Here is a 14,119-nt window from a genome sequence, read left to right on the forward strand (position 1 = left end):
GGGCGGGGCCTCCCTGCAAGCGAGAAAGCTTGGCAAGTTCTCTCAGGATCCGCGAGAGGACGGAAGGCGGGCCAGCCGTAGTTGTGGGGTCTAAGACCGCTGGTGCGTTCCGGAACAGCAAAATAGTGCCCCGACAAAACCTAATCTGGTTGGAGGAAGGCGTAGGGAGACTTGGCGGAACTGTGTGGTTGTGTGTGTGGCTGGAGGGGAGAGAGTGTGGGAATAGAGAGTGTGGTGGAGGGGCCGGGCCTGTGGCGCAGTGAAGGTCGAATGGAAAGGGCACAGGTGAGCAAAAGTGACACCTAGGCTCTCTCCAAAAAATGCTTCAGGCTAAAATTTTGGAGCTGGTGACTTTTTTAAGTCCTGGAAGGAAATCTGAATTTTCACATTATGTGGATTCACAGAATGTTGAGCCTTCCAGAATTTAATAAAACAACAACAAAAAACAATTCGCCTACCACTCTGTTGAAACAATAGAAAGCCAAAGATATCTTTAATTGTAGAATAATATTAAGAGTTTTATCAGGACCCATAAAATGAGCCGGTAGTGATTCAAAAGTGTTCCACAAATCAGAATTGCATTTATAAATATCTCTTTAACTCCTGTTACTCATTAATCTGTTGGACACACAAGTATTTATTCAGAACATACTATGTGCCAGGCACTCTTTGGGTTCCTGAATAAAGAATATTTTTTTTACATATCCCCAGAGAATAGGGATAATATAAAGTGTTGATGGACCCCCAAGTTAGTGGTTAAATTTAATAAGAGGAACTTAGACTTTAGTAACTGTAAAAACCGTGTAAAGAGTTGGACCAAAAGAGGTTAAAATACATAATGTTGTTATTTATATGGTAAAGAATAAACAGTACTCTGGAGGGGTTTGTTATAGATTCAGCCTTGAAATGTTTTGTTTTTTGTTTTTGTTTTGGCTTTACATCTGGATTCAATCAGATATTTGTGGACACAATCATAAATATTTTGAGACAAAAAAAGAGGGGCTGTAAGTTTGTCAGAACAGAGACTCCAATCAAAAAGGACATTATAATCAGGAAAAATGACTTGAAGTAATGGTTAGTGCCAAATCAAATGATGTGTAATTAAAGGAGGGAAAGTTTCTTTTCTTACTTAAAGAAATGAGAGGGCCAAGGACTACAAAATTGAGAAAATTGACACCAAATAATAAATTAGGATGAATTTAGAGAAAGTGATAATAGCTTTTGTTGGGTAAAGATTCATTTTGCCTCGGTTTTTGAAGCCCATTTTCTGAATTTCTAAAATCTCCAGAGTAAAGAAAAAACTGTTTTCTTCAGTAACCTGTTTTTTTTTTTTTCCTTCTCTCTCTATTATGTAATGAGTTCAAACTTTAGACCTAATTCTCCCTTATCCCATTTCCAATTCAGGTATTCATTAATGCTCTTTCTGCAACTTTTTATACCACAATAGATAATTTTCCCCCACTCCTCTCCACCACTACCCCTATCCACATACACACATTTCTTCATTCTCCATCCTGCTAAGAGTTATCTGAAAAATGGCTTTGGATGACTTTGGGTGAGGAATTTTAAAGTATGAGAAGGACAGAATCAAGGAAAACTGGAGGAGTTAATGTCTCACTCTTCTTTAAGTATGGATAGAACTTAGCAAGGCAAAAAGGGAGTAAAGGTGCAGAGAAAATAGAATTCTTTGTAGAGGAATCAATATGGAGATAAGATACTTTTGGTAATTGTAAGCACTTTAGGATTACTACAATATGGAATTCAAGATGAAAAATGGTGGGAAATGAGGTTGTAGAGATTATGAAGTATTTCATTGTAGTACTCTGGTTCGATTCTATAGTTAATAGGAATTAAAAATTAAAGGTAATGATATAGTTAGATTTGTACTTTAGACAAATCATCAATTTGGAAGATATATTTCATAATCAAAATTCCCATGGTAGCAAGCCTATTTAATCCAAGGTAAAAATGATAAAATGTATGCAGTAGGGCACGATAAATGGAAAAGGATGAATTGAAGAAGTAGAAAATAAAGTTTGAAGATTTTAATAACAACTGAGAAAAAGGGAGTTCATAGAAGAATGAGTGAATAAGAAAGTTAATTTTTCGACAGAATGAATTTGAGTCATTGGGAAATTTAAGAGGAGTTCTTCAGCAGTCAGATGTACAATTTCATATGTAAGGATGTGTTCTGAACTGGCCTGGAGATAAAAATATTAAGAATAATTAACAGCAATTGTTAAAGCTACTATTAAAATTTTGAAATTCAGTCCCATAGCATTCTTATCTATCATGTAATCCTTTTATAAATCACCTGTCTAAAGATCATGATTCATTTTTTTAACTGACTTTTTGTTTTTAAATGCAGTACTGGGATTGAACTCAGGGCCTTTCACCTGTCAGGTAAGCACTCTACCACTGAGTGATACTCCAACCCCAACAGATTTATTTACTTATTTATTTTGGTGGTAGTGGGAATAGACTTATTTTTTAAAGCAGTTTTAGGTTTACAAAATTGAACAGGTTGTACAGAGTTCTCATATACTCCCCCTTTCCCCATGATTTCCCCTGTTATTAACATCATGCATTGGTATGGTATGTTGGTTACAATTGATGAACTAATACTGATATTAAATTAACTAAAGTCCATGGTTTACATTAAGGGTTACTCTTGGTGTTGTATTGTTCTATAGAGTTCACCAACTGCATTATAATGTGTCCATTATTATAGTATTAGAATAGTTTTACTATTCTAAAACATCCCTGTGCTCCACCTATTTATCTTTCCCTCCCTCCCCTGGAACCCCTGACAGTCCTTTACAACCAGTGATCGTTATTATCACTATCATTTTTTTTTCCTTTTTCCTGAATGTAATAGAATTGGTATGGTTTGTAGCCTTTTTGGACTGACTTCTTTCACTGATCAATATGCATTTAAGGTTCCCACATGTCCTTTTATGACTTAATAGCATATTTCTTTTTATTGCTGAATAATATTCCATTGTATGAATGTACTAAAATTTGTTTATCTACTTACTAATTAAAGGACATCTTAGTTTCTTCCAAGTTTTAGCAATTGGGAATAAAGTCACTATGGACATCCATGTGCAAGTGTGGACAGAAGTATATAATTCATATGGGCAACTACCAAAAGTTCAATTGCTGGATCATATGGCAAGCCTGTGTTTAGTTTTATAAAAAACTACCATACTGTCTTTCAGAGTCGCCATACTAATTGCATTCCCACAAGCAATTAACAAGAGTTCTTATTGCTCCATACCTCCAGAGGTTTGGGTTTAGACATTTTCAAAGATTTATGGTGGTATTTCATTTCTTCAAATTCAAAACTCATGAGGCAGACCAAGCTTAACATATTCAAAATCAGAAAGATTATTGTGTTGGATCAGAATTATGTGTAAGGCAAAATAGAATAAGACAAATACATAAAGGCATACCATTCTTATAGAACCCAGTAAGTTTGATTTTATTCTTAATGCAACTATGTTTTTGGTTAGAACTATTGGATGGATAGTGATCCCATTTCAGAATTAGGAAATATAGGAGGAGAAAGGGTTTAAGGACTACAAGATAGTTTGAACTATCTATTCCTCCCTTCCTTCCTTCCTTTCTTTCTTTTTCTTTTTGATACCCAAGTAGAGATATTAACACAGATAATTTGTTATACAGTTCTGTGCCTCAGGGATGGTTTGATATTTCCATGGTTGGAAATAAGGCAGGTGGAGTCATCAGTGTAGGTACATCAGTGTAGGGCTTGCATATGATTACCAGAGAGGAAAATATAGGTAAACAAAAGAAGAGAGTGGGATTCAGCCTCTGGAGGACTTCAGTCTCTCTATAGGTTAACTAACGGGAGAGGAACATTAGAGAATTATATAATAAAGGAAGAAGAAATCCAGGAAAGTACTGTGTCATAGTAGCCAAGAAGAGACAGTGCCTTAAGAGACTGGTCATTGTTTTCAAATGTTGCTGGAAGTTTCACTAAAGTGAAGGCAAGGAAGTGACCTTTGGACTTTGCAATATAGCTATGATTGGTGACATTGATAAAAAATAGTTTCAGTGAATTGGTCTGATGGAAGATAGTTTAAAGTGGGTTTGAGAGAATGCCAGGTGCAGTGCACATGCCTATAATCCCAGCAGTTTGGGAAGCTGAAGCAGGAGGATCTTGAGTTCAAAGCCATCCTCAGCAATTTAGCAGGGTGCTAAAGCAATTCAGTGAGACCCTGTCTCTAAATAAAATACAAAATAAGGCTGAGAATGTGGCTCAGTGGTTGAATGGCCCTGAGTTCAATCCCTGGTATCCCTCCACTATCCCCCCCCACAAAAAAAGTGGGTTTGGGAAAAAATAGTTGGTAAGGACATAGCAAATGCTGCACAGTCAATTCTTTTGATATTTCTGTGACAGACAACAGATAAATGGTATAACAGTATGTTTTCTAAGCAACAGACATTACACCTCTTTTCCTCCCATTAACAAAACTCCAGTTTTATAGCTAGTAAAGATCTACTGCTCTCAAAGAGTAACTACCCTGCTCCCTGTCTCAAAAGTAGCCTCATCCCCTTATATTAACTCTGGGGTTCTTTTCCTGGTAATGGGATTAAGGGTGGCATACTATCTACTCTAGCTAATGAAATATAGTATAATGGAAAGTCAAGTGGAGGACTACCTTTCCAGAATAAACAGAGCCTTGTGAAAAGAAAGGTTCTCTCTCTGACCTTTCTGTTTGGGATGTTGGAATGAAGCCATGACACCTGGCAGCCATCCTGATCATCCAGATGGATGGTAAAGAGCTAGTATCTTAGAATGACACCTGGAAGAGAAAGGAAAAGATTTGGTTTGTAATGATATTGGTAAGCTGTTGTACCAGGTTTGGACTGCCTACTCTAACTTCTTGTATATGAGATTAAAAGCTAAAACCTTATTATTGAGACTCTTGTGAGTAGATTATCTATTATTTAGAGCTAAAAGCTTTCCTGATAGATACCAATTGGATGACCATTATAAATCAGAAATACTTTCAACCCCAGTTAAAATATGGATGTCTGATGTCCTCTGTCCCAGCTTTTGATCATTTGGTCTGGAGTGGAGACTGGGAATTGAGATATATATATATTTATATTAAGTTCACCAGATGAACTATACAGAAGGGATATTTTGTCTTATTGTTGTTATTTAAGATATAAGATATTCGAGCATATTTGTACATTGATGAGCCTCATCAGATAGAAAGTGAGAAACTGATAGTATGGGACTTCTATCATCATTTATGATTAGTAGAGAAGGGTAAATATATAACAAAACCTGTGGGGATAGGCTTTTTCATTATGTATTGAAGTAAATTTTGCATAACATTAACCATTTTAAAATTAATAATTCAGTGGCATTTTGTACATTCATAGTTTTGTGTAACCATCATCTCTATATAGTGTCAGAGCATTTTAACTACTCCTCTGTAGGTTGTCAGAAATCTAAATGAAGTCACTTGTGTCCAACCTCAACCAAATAAAGAAACAGGAGGTTATGAAGGAGGGCCCTCTTACATGATAAAACTATGATAAAAACTATTACAAAGACTCCCTGTAGTAGTAACTTTTCCCAAGGACTTTCCAAACTGAAGCTTGTTACAGGAGTCACAAGAACAGATAGCTGGATGTACAAGAACACTTTCCTTATACACTGTCTCCACTAAGGATCTCTTTGTTTAAATAATAATAATAATAACATATACTTCTCTGTTTTGCCTTTAAAACTTTCCTCTTTTCTCAGTCTACCTGAGTCCCATGGTCCACTATAGCATGTGTATCCCAGATTATAATCCTCTGCTTACTACTGAATGAACTCATTTTCTTTGAGAGTCTCTGTTGTTATTTAGGTTGATACCCCATAAAGAAACCTTGTACTCATTAAGCAGTTATTCTTCATTCTACCCTCCTCCTCACCCCTACATTCTGCTTTCTGCCTTCTTGGATTCATCTATTTAGATATCATATAGATGGAATCATACTAAATGTGATCTTTTGTGTCTTAATGGATTAGATACTTTATAGTTACAAGTAATTTTTTCCCATTGTAACAGGAGGAAAAACCAAGAACCAGTATACATAGAGAAAGATGAGGGAATGTTATCAAGTAATAACAGAACAAAGGACTCCAACACTTAATGGTCAGGTAGAGAAGGATAAGCCTTTAAAGGTGATAAAGGAAAGAGCAGTCAAAAAAGGAGAAAGATAAAAAAATTTAACAGGGAGTGCTATATATCAAAGAAAGAAGAGTTAACTGTAGAATGCTCTTGAGTGATCAAGCAAGATAAGGGCTTGAAAAAATGTCTATGTAGAGGAAGAAACAAAAGTTTAGGAGTCTGACTTTTTAAATAATAGCTAGGTATGGCAAAGTCAGAACTAAAACCCAGTTTGAGGTCCTCATTCTCTACTGCATTATCCTCAGTTCTGGTTTCTCATCATAACTCTCATGATATGCCTGTACCTTCTTAGATTTCCCCCTGAAAATACCTTTGAAAATCTTTCTTACTGTCAGCAATGTCAAAGAAGCCTCTCCTTCTTTTGAACTTGGTCTTTACTGATGCTGTGCTTGGAAATATATACCCATTTTTATATTTTAAACATGATTTTAAATATTAAACAGTGAAGTATAAAGTACAGGGTACAGATCAAATCCTGCTTATGCTAAACCCCTGATTAAAAGCCTTTGATAGTTACTATCCTATGCTAGGGGATAATATTTAAATTTCTTAAGTCTTTTCAGTCTGACCATAACCTGTATTCTAACCTCAGATTTGGCCAACTTCTTAAAAAAACGAAAATGATCCCTAGTCTAATGAAATGTTCAGATTTAACTACACTACTGTGCATCAAATGACTTCTGTGTTTTTCTTGTTGTTATTTCTTTTTGTTTCTCAGTCTCCTCATAGTCATTGAGTAGTTGTCACTTAATTTTGTGCCTGACACTAGAATGTGCAGAGAGGTAAATCAGTAAAAAGTTCTAAAAATTCTATGTGTCTCAGTAGCATCATGATTGTATAACAAGAGACTCAAGAAATTGGTCCTTCTAGTAAAACTCTTGAGCTAGCAAGAATTACAAGAATCAGTTCTTTTGGAACTCTAAGATCTAGTTGCACAATTGCAGTATCTCCAGGGAGTGTGAATATGGCTGGTGAATTTCAGTTTTGCATAGCAGCATCTTTCCCCCTCACCACTATTCCCATGGCAGGGGACCTTGGAGATAGTGGGCCACATTCCTTGTAGAAATGGCTGGTAACAAAGCAGACAATAAGAACTTTGTCCTCCAAAAAATCTTGGTTGTGTATGTTGATCTGCCTTGTGGGCCACTGAGGGATCAGAAAAGAAAAGGAATGAAGGAAAATAAACAGAGCCTAAGAGACTTAAGAGAAACCATCAGGTTTATCAATTCATGTATCACATAAGTCCCAGGAGAAAAGAAATAGATGCGGAATGATTTCAATGAGTCATGGACAGATTCTTCCTAAATTTGATGAACCTTGTTATGAATCCCCCACCCCAAATAATTTTATGTTAAAGCCCTAATCCTGTAGGGCTTTATTTTGAGTGTGACTGTATTTTGAGAAGAAGCCTTTAAGGAGGTAATTGAAGTTAAATGCAGCAATAAGGATGGGACCTTAATATATTAATACAAGTGTCCTTATAAGAAAAGGAAGGGACACAGAGATCTCTCTTTTCATGCACACACTGAGAAAAGGCCACATGTGAAGTCACAGTGAGAAGGTAGCCTTCTGCAAGCCAGGAATAGAGATCTCCCTGGAAACCAACCCTGCTGACACTTTTTTTTTTTTTTTTTTTGGACCAATAGCTTCTAGAACTGTGATACAATACATTTCTGTTGTTTACCCAGCCAGTTGATGTTACTCTGTTATGACATCCTGATCAGACTAATAGAAACCTACACATCAATGAAGATGAAGATTGATAATAAGAGTGTCACACTGAGGTTTATTAAAATAAAACTATCCAAAAATGAAGAGAAAATCTAGAAAGCAGTAAGACAGAAGCAAATCACCAAAGTATCCCCAATGAGATTAACAACTGATTTGTCAGAAATCATGGATGCCAGAGGCAGTACTTGATATATTTAATTAGGAATAGAACTGGTGGGTCAAATAGTGACTCTATATTTAAAATTCTGAGCATCTACCGAACTGTTTTACACAGTAGCTATACTACATCATAGTTCCCCCAGCAATATATGCGCATTCCCACTCTACATCCCTTACAATACTCATTTTTTTCCTTTTTTTTCATTATACCCATTATAGTATCACAAAGATATAAAGTGGAATCACTTTGTAGTTTTGATGTGCATTTCCTTAAGGATCAATGCAACAATGTGTTGAAGGAAAAATAAAACCACTAACTAACAATCCTATCCCTGGCAGATCTATCTTTCAAAAATAAAGAATTTAAGACATTCCTATATAAAGAAAAATCAAGATCTCCCTATAAGAAGTGCTAAAGGCAGTTTTGCAGGCTGAAATGACATTCTTGATTTCAAAACTCACTACAAAGTTACATTGATCAAAACAGAATGATATAGCCATAAGGACAGATATTGTTTCAGTCAGTTTTTTTGTCACTGTGACCAAAAACCTGGGGGAAAAAACAACTTTAAAGTAGGAAAAGTTTATTTTGGCTGATGGTTTCAGAAGTTTAGTTCAGGGGCCACCAACTCCATAGCTCTGGGCCCAAGATGAAGCAGACTATTATGGAAGAAGAAACAGATCAGGACATGACTATCATGAAGCAGAGAGTTCCGTTCACCAGGTACAAAATATAAACACCAAAGGCACTTCTCCAGTGACCTTCTTCCTCCAGCTACACCTAGCCTGTTTACAATTTCTACCCAGGTAATCCATATTGGCAGTTTAATTCACTGATTATGTAACACATCTAATAATACAATCATTTCACCTCTGAAAACTCCTGCATTGTTTCACACATGATCTTTTGGGGGATATCTCATATCTAAACCATAACAGACATATAGACTAATAAAATATAGAGCCCAGAAAGAAATACAAATATCTATGGCCAATTAATTTTCAAAAATGTTGCCAATATCATTCAACTGAGAAAGAAAAATCTCTTCAGTAAACCATGCTGGGACACCTGGATAACCATATGCAAAATTATGAATTTGGACCCTTAATTTTACTTCATATGCAAAACTTAACTCAAAGTTAATCATTGATATAAATATAAGAGCAAAAACTCCATAGCTAAAATGTGGAGGTAAATCTTGACTTTAGATTTGATAGTGAATCTTAGGTTGACATCAAAAGCATGAGCAGCCAAAAAACAATTAGAGGAGTTGGGTTTTATCAAAATTTAAAACTTTTGTGCATCAAGGGAAGTTATCAAGAAAATGAAAAAAAAAACAGCCCACATAATGGGAAGAAATACTTTCATTTCATATATCTCATAAGGTCTTAGTATCCAGAGTATGTAAAGAATTCTTAATAACTCAATAACCAAAAGACAATCCAATTAAAAAATAGGCTTAAATAGACATTACACAAAGATATACAAATGGCCAACAAGCACATGACTTCATTGATCATTAAGGAAATGCGCATCAAATCTACAAAGTGATACCACTTTATATCTTTGTGCTACTATAATAGCTATAATTTAAAAAAAGGAAAAATGAATATTGTAAGGGATGCAGAGTGGAAATGCTCATATATTGCTGGTGGAAGTATGATGTAGTTTAGCTACTGTGGTGCTCACTTCAGCAGCACATATACTAAAATTGGGACAATACAGAGAAGATTAGCATGACACCTGCGCAAGGATGACACACAAATTCATGAAGTGTTCCATGTTTTTAGACAATGTAAACAGACCAATATCAACTGAGGAAATACAAGACTCCATCAGAACCTTACCAACCATGAAAAGCCCAGGACCGGATGTATACACAGCCGAATTCTACAAGACCTTTAAAGAAGAACTAATACCAATACTCTACAATTTATTTCAGGAAATAGAGAAAGAGGCAGCACTTCCAGATTCATTCTATGAGGCCAATATCACCCAAACCAGGCAAAGACACATCAAAGAAGGAAAACTTCAGACCAATATCTCTAATGAACATAGATGCAAAAATTATCAATAAAATTCTGGCAAATCGAATACAAAAACATATAAAAAAAATTGTGCACCATGATCAAGTGGGATTCATCCCAGTGATGCAAGTTTGGTTCAACATATGGAAATCAATAAATGCAATTCATTACATCAATAGACTCAAAGATAAGAATCATATGATCATCTCAATAGATGCAGAAAAAGCATTTGACAAAATACATCACCCTTTCATGTTCAAAACACTAGAAAAACTAGGGATAACAGAAACATATCTCAACATTGTAAAGGCTATCTGTGCTAAGCCTCAGGCCAACATCATCCTAAATGGAGAAAAATTAAAGGCATTCCCTCTAAAAACTAGAACAAGACAGGGATGCCCTCTTTCACCACTTCTATTCAACATAGTTCTTGAAACACTGGTCAGAGCAATTAGACAAATGAAAGAAATTAAAGGGATATGGATAGGAAAGAAGAACTTAAATTAGCACTATTTGCTGATGATATGATTCTATACCTAGAAGACCCAAAAAGCTCCACCAGAAAACTTCTAGAACTAGTAAATGAATTCAGCAAAGTAGTAGGATATAAAATCAATCTCCATAAATCAAAGGCATTTCTGTATGTCAGTGACAAATCCTCTGAGAAGGAAATGAGGAAAATTACCCCATTTACAATAACCTCAAAAAAGAAAAAATAAGATACCTGGGAATCAATGAAATAGGTGAAAGATCTATACAATGAAAACTACAAAACCCTAAAGAAAGAAATCAAAGAAGACCATAGAAGATGGAAAGATCTACCTTGTCTTGAATAGGCAGAATTAATATTATCAAAATGACAATACTACCAAAAGCACTATACAGATTTAAAGCAATTCCAATCAAAATCCCAATGACATTCCTCATAGATATAGAAAAAGCAGTCATGAAATTAATCTGGAAAAATAAGAGACTCATAATAGCTAAAGCAATCCTTAGCAGGAAAAGTGAAGCAGGTGACATCACTATACCAGACCTTAAATTATACTACAGAACAATAGTAACAAAAACAGCATGGTATTGGCACCAAAACAGACTGGTAGACCAGTGGTGCAGAATAGAAAACAAAGACTAACCCATAAAATTACAATTCACTTATATTAGACAAAGGTGCCAAAAACATGCATTGGAGAAAAAATAGCATATTCAACAAATGGTGCTGGAAAAACTGTAAATCCATATGCAACAAAATGAAATTAAACTCCTATCTCTCACCATGCACAAAACTCAACTCAAAGTGGATCAAGCACCCAGGAATTAAACCAGAGACTCTATGTCTAATAGAAGAAAAAGTGGGTCCTAATCATCATGTTGAATTAGGCCCTGACTTCCTTAATAAGACTCCTATAGTGCAAGAATTAAAACCAAGAATCAATAAATGGGATGGAATCAAGCTAAAATGTTTCCTCTCAACAAAATAAATAATCTGGAGATGAACAGAGAGCTACATCCTGGGAGCAAATCTTTACCCCTCACACATCAGATAGAGCACTAATCTCTAGAAAGAACTCAAAAAGCTAAGACCGCCCCCCCCCAAAAAAAAAAAACAATCAACAAATGGGGCAAGGACTTAAGGACCTGAACAGACACTTCTCAGAAGAGGATATACAATCAATCAACAAATATATGAAAAAATGTTCATCATGTCAATCAAATAGAGAAATGCATATCATCTCACTCCAGTCAGAATGACAGCTATTATAAAGACAAACAAAAATAAGTGTTGGCGAGGATGTGGTGAAAAAGGTATACACTGCTGGTGGGATTGCAAATTGGTGCAGCCAATATGGAAAGCAGTATGGAGATTCCTTGGAAAACTGGGGATGGAACCACCATTTGACCAGCTATCCCTCTCCTCGGTTTATACCCAAAAGACTTAAAAACAGCATACTACAGGGACACAGCCACATCAATGTTTATAGCAGCAGAATTCACAATAGCTAAACTGTGGAGCCAACCTAGATGCCCTTCAGTGGATGAATGGATTAAAAAAATGTGGCATGTATACACAATGGAATTTTACTCAGCAATAAAAGAGAATAAAATTATGGCATTTGCAGGTAAATGGATGACATTGGAGAAGATAATGCTAAGTGAAGTTAGCCAATCCCCAAAAAAACAAACGTTGAATGTTTTATCTGATATAAGGAGGCTGATTCATAGTGGGGTAGGGAGAGGGAGCATGGGAGGAATTTATGAATTCTAGATAGGGCAGAAGGGTGGGAGGGCAAAGGAGGGGACAGGGGATTAGCAAGGATAGTGGAATGTGATAGATGTCATCATCCAAAGTACATGTATGAAGATATGAATTGGTGTCAACATAATTTATATACAACCAGACATATGAAAAATTGTGCTGTATACATGTAATAAGAATTGTAATGCATTCTGCTGTCATTTATTTTTTTTAATCAATAAAAAGTATAGCTATTGTGTAAAACAGTTTGGAAGGTGCTCAGAATTTTAAACATAGAGTCACTATTTGACCTAACAGTTTCATTCCTATGAAAATACACAAGAGAAATGAAAGCATATATTCACACAGACACATGGGTTTGTAGCAGTATTTACTCATAACAGCCTAAAGGTAGAAACAATCCAAATATTCATCAATGTATGAATGGGTAAAGAAATTGTTTTATATAAACACAATAGAATATTATTCAGCCATAAAAGAATGAAGTACTGATATATCCTAGAACTTGGATGAATATTGAAAACATTATGCTAAGTGAAGGAAGTCAGACATAGAAGGTTAAATGAAAGTTTTCTATGAAATAGTCAGAATAGGCATATCCATAGAGACAAATTTTTTAAATATTTATTTTTTAGATATAGGTGGATACAATAGCTTTATTTTTTACTGTGGTGCTGAGGATTGAACCCAGTGCCTCACACACCCTAGGCGAATGTTCTATCTCTGAGCCACAACTCCAGCCTGAGACAGAAATTATATTAGTGGTTGTTTAGGAATAGTCAGGCAATATAGGGTGTGATTACTTAAGTGTATGTTGTGTTCAGTTGAGTTGAATGTGATTTACTCACTGAATTATTATTTACTAAGTGCTTTCCATATGCCAGACAGTATACTAGTCACTTTTGCATGGGACTTGACATTCAAGAGAAAGAAAAGACAAAGAATATACAAATAAACACAGAATATATCCAGGTGTTGAAACTGCAATGAATAAAAATAAATCATGTTAGGTAAAGAGTGAAAAGGTTGGAGAAACATGCTACTTTAGTCAGAGTAAAACCTGCCTGTTAAAATAATATTTGTACAAAGGCTAGAGGAAGTGAAGAAGCAAAACCAAGGGCATGACTAAGAAAAGAACATTCCTACCATCACATATGGAAATATGCTTGGGATATTCAAAGAAACGTTAAAAAAAGAAAAGGTATGACAAGAGTAGGGTGAAAGAGAAAACTGGAAAATAAGTATGGAGAAGTAGCCAGAAGTCAGGGCCTTTTGGTCTATGGCTAGGACTTTGGATTCTATTTGAAGAGTGACAGAGAAGCCACTATTGGCTTAGGACAAGTGGGTTATATCATCTAAAAGATGCTTTGAACGGGTCATGGCTATTACTGCCACAATATTCACCTTATAGGAAAAGTAGCAAACATCAATGCCTATATCACCAATTTTAAAATCAGAAAATGTCTACCTATACCACCAAGTTCTTCTAAGTAGCTTGGTAACTTAGGCAAGGCCCTCAATCTCTTCACACCTCAACCTCCTCACCTATCACATGAAGAATTGATTGAAGTCTCTTCCAGGCCTGCCATTCTATGATTCCAGAAAGTTCAGTAGACTTAACTATTATGTTGGTTCTTTTACTTAAGCAAATGGTTCTCAATCAGGGGCAGTGTTTCCCTGTAAGATAAGATTGGCAATTTCTGGAGACAGTTTTATTTGTCATATC

General features: G+C 35.5%; 1 protein-coding gene and 1 non-coding gene across 5 annotated transcripts in view; one reads left to right on the top strand and one right to left on the bottom strand.

The window, feature by feature from the left end:
• Window positions 1-14,119, bottom strand: part of LOC125615242 (pollen-specific leucine-rich repeat extensin-like protein 2) — an 83,453-nt gene that overhangs the window by 12,184 nt on the left and 57,150 nt on the right. For 2 of the 4 annotated variants that reach the window (XR_007345800.1, XR_007345799.1), the window contains exon 2: window positions 4,735-4,829. The gene's annotated coding sequence lies outside the window, so the exon portion shown is untranslated. Of the gene's footprint in view, window positions 1-8; window positions 2,202-4,734; window positions 4,830-14,119 lie in introns of those variants that run through there. The other 2 variants (XR_007345797.1, XR_007345798.1) reach the window with 2 other exon arrangements.
• LOC125615432 lies at window positions 9,791-9,897 on the top strand. The gene has a single exon (XR_007346087.1). It is a non-coding gene; the product is annotated as a U6 spliceosomal RNA (small nuclear RNA).

The sequence above is a fragment of the Marmota marmota genome, unplaced genomic scaffold (assembly GCF_001458135.2).
Source record: "Marmota marmota marmota unplaced genomic scaffold, marMar, whole genome shotgun sequence".
Lineage (NCBI taxonomy): Eukaryota > Metazoa > Chordata > Mammalia > Rodentia > Sciuridae > Marmota > Marmota marmota.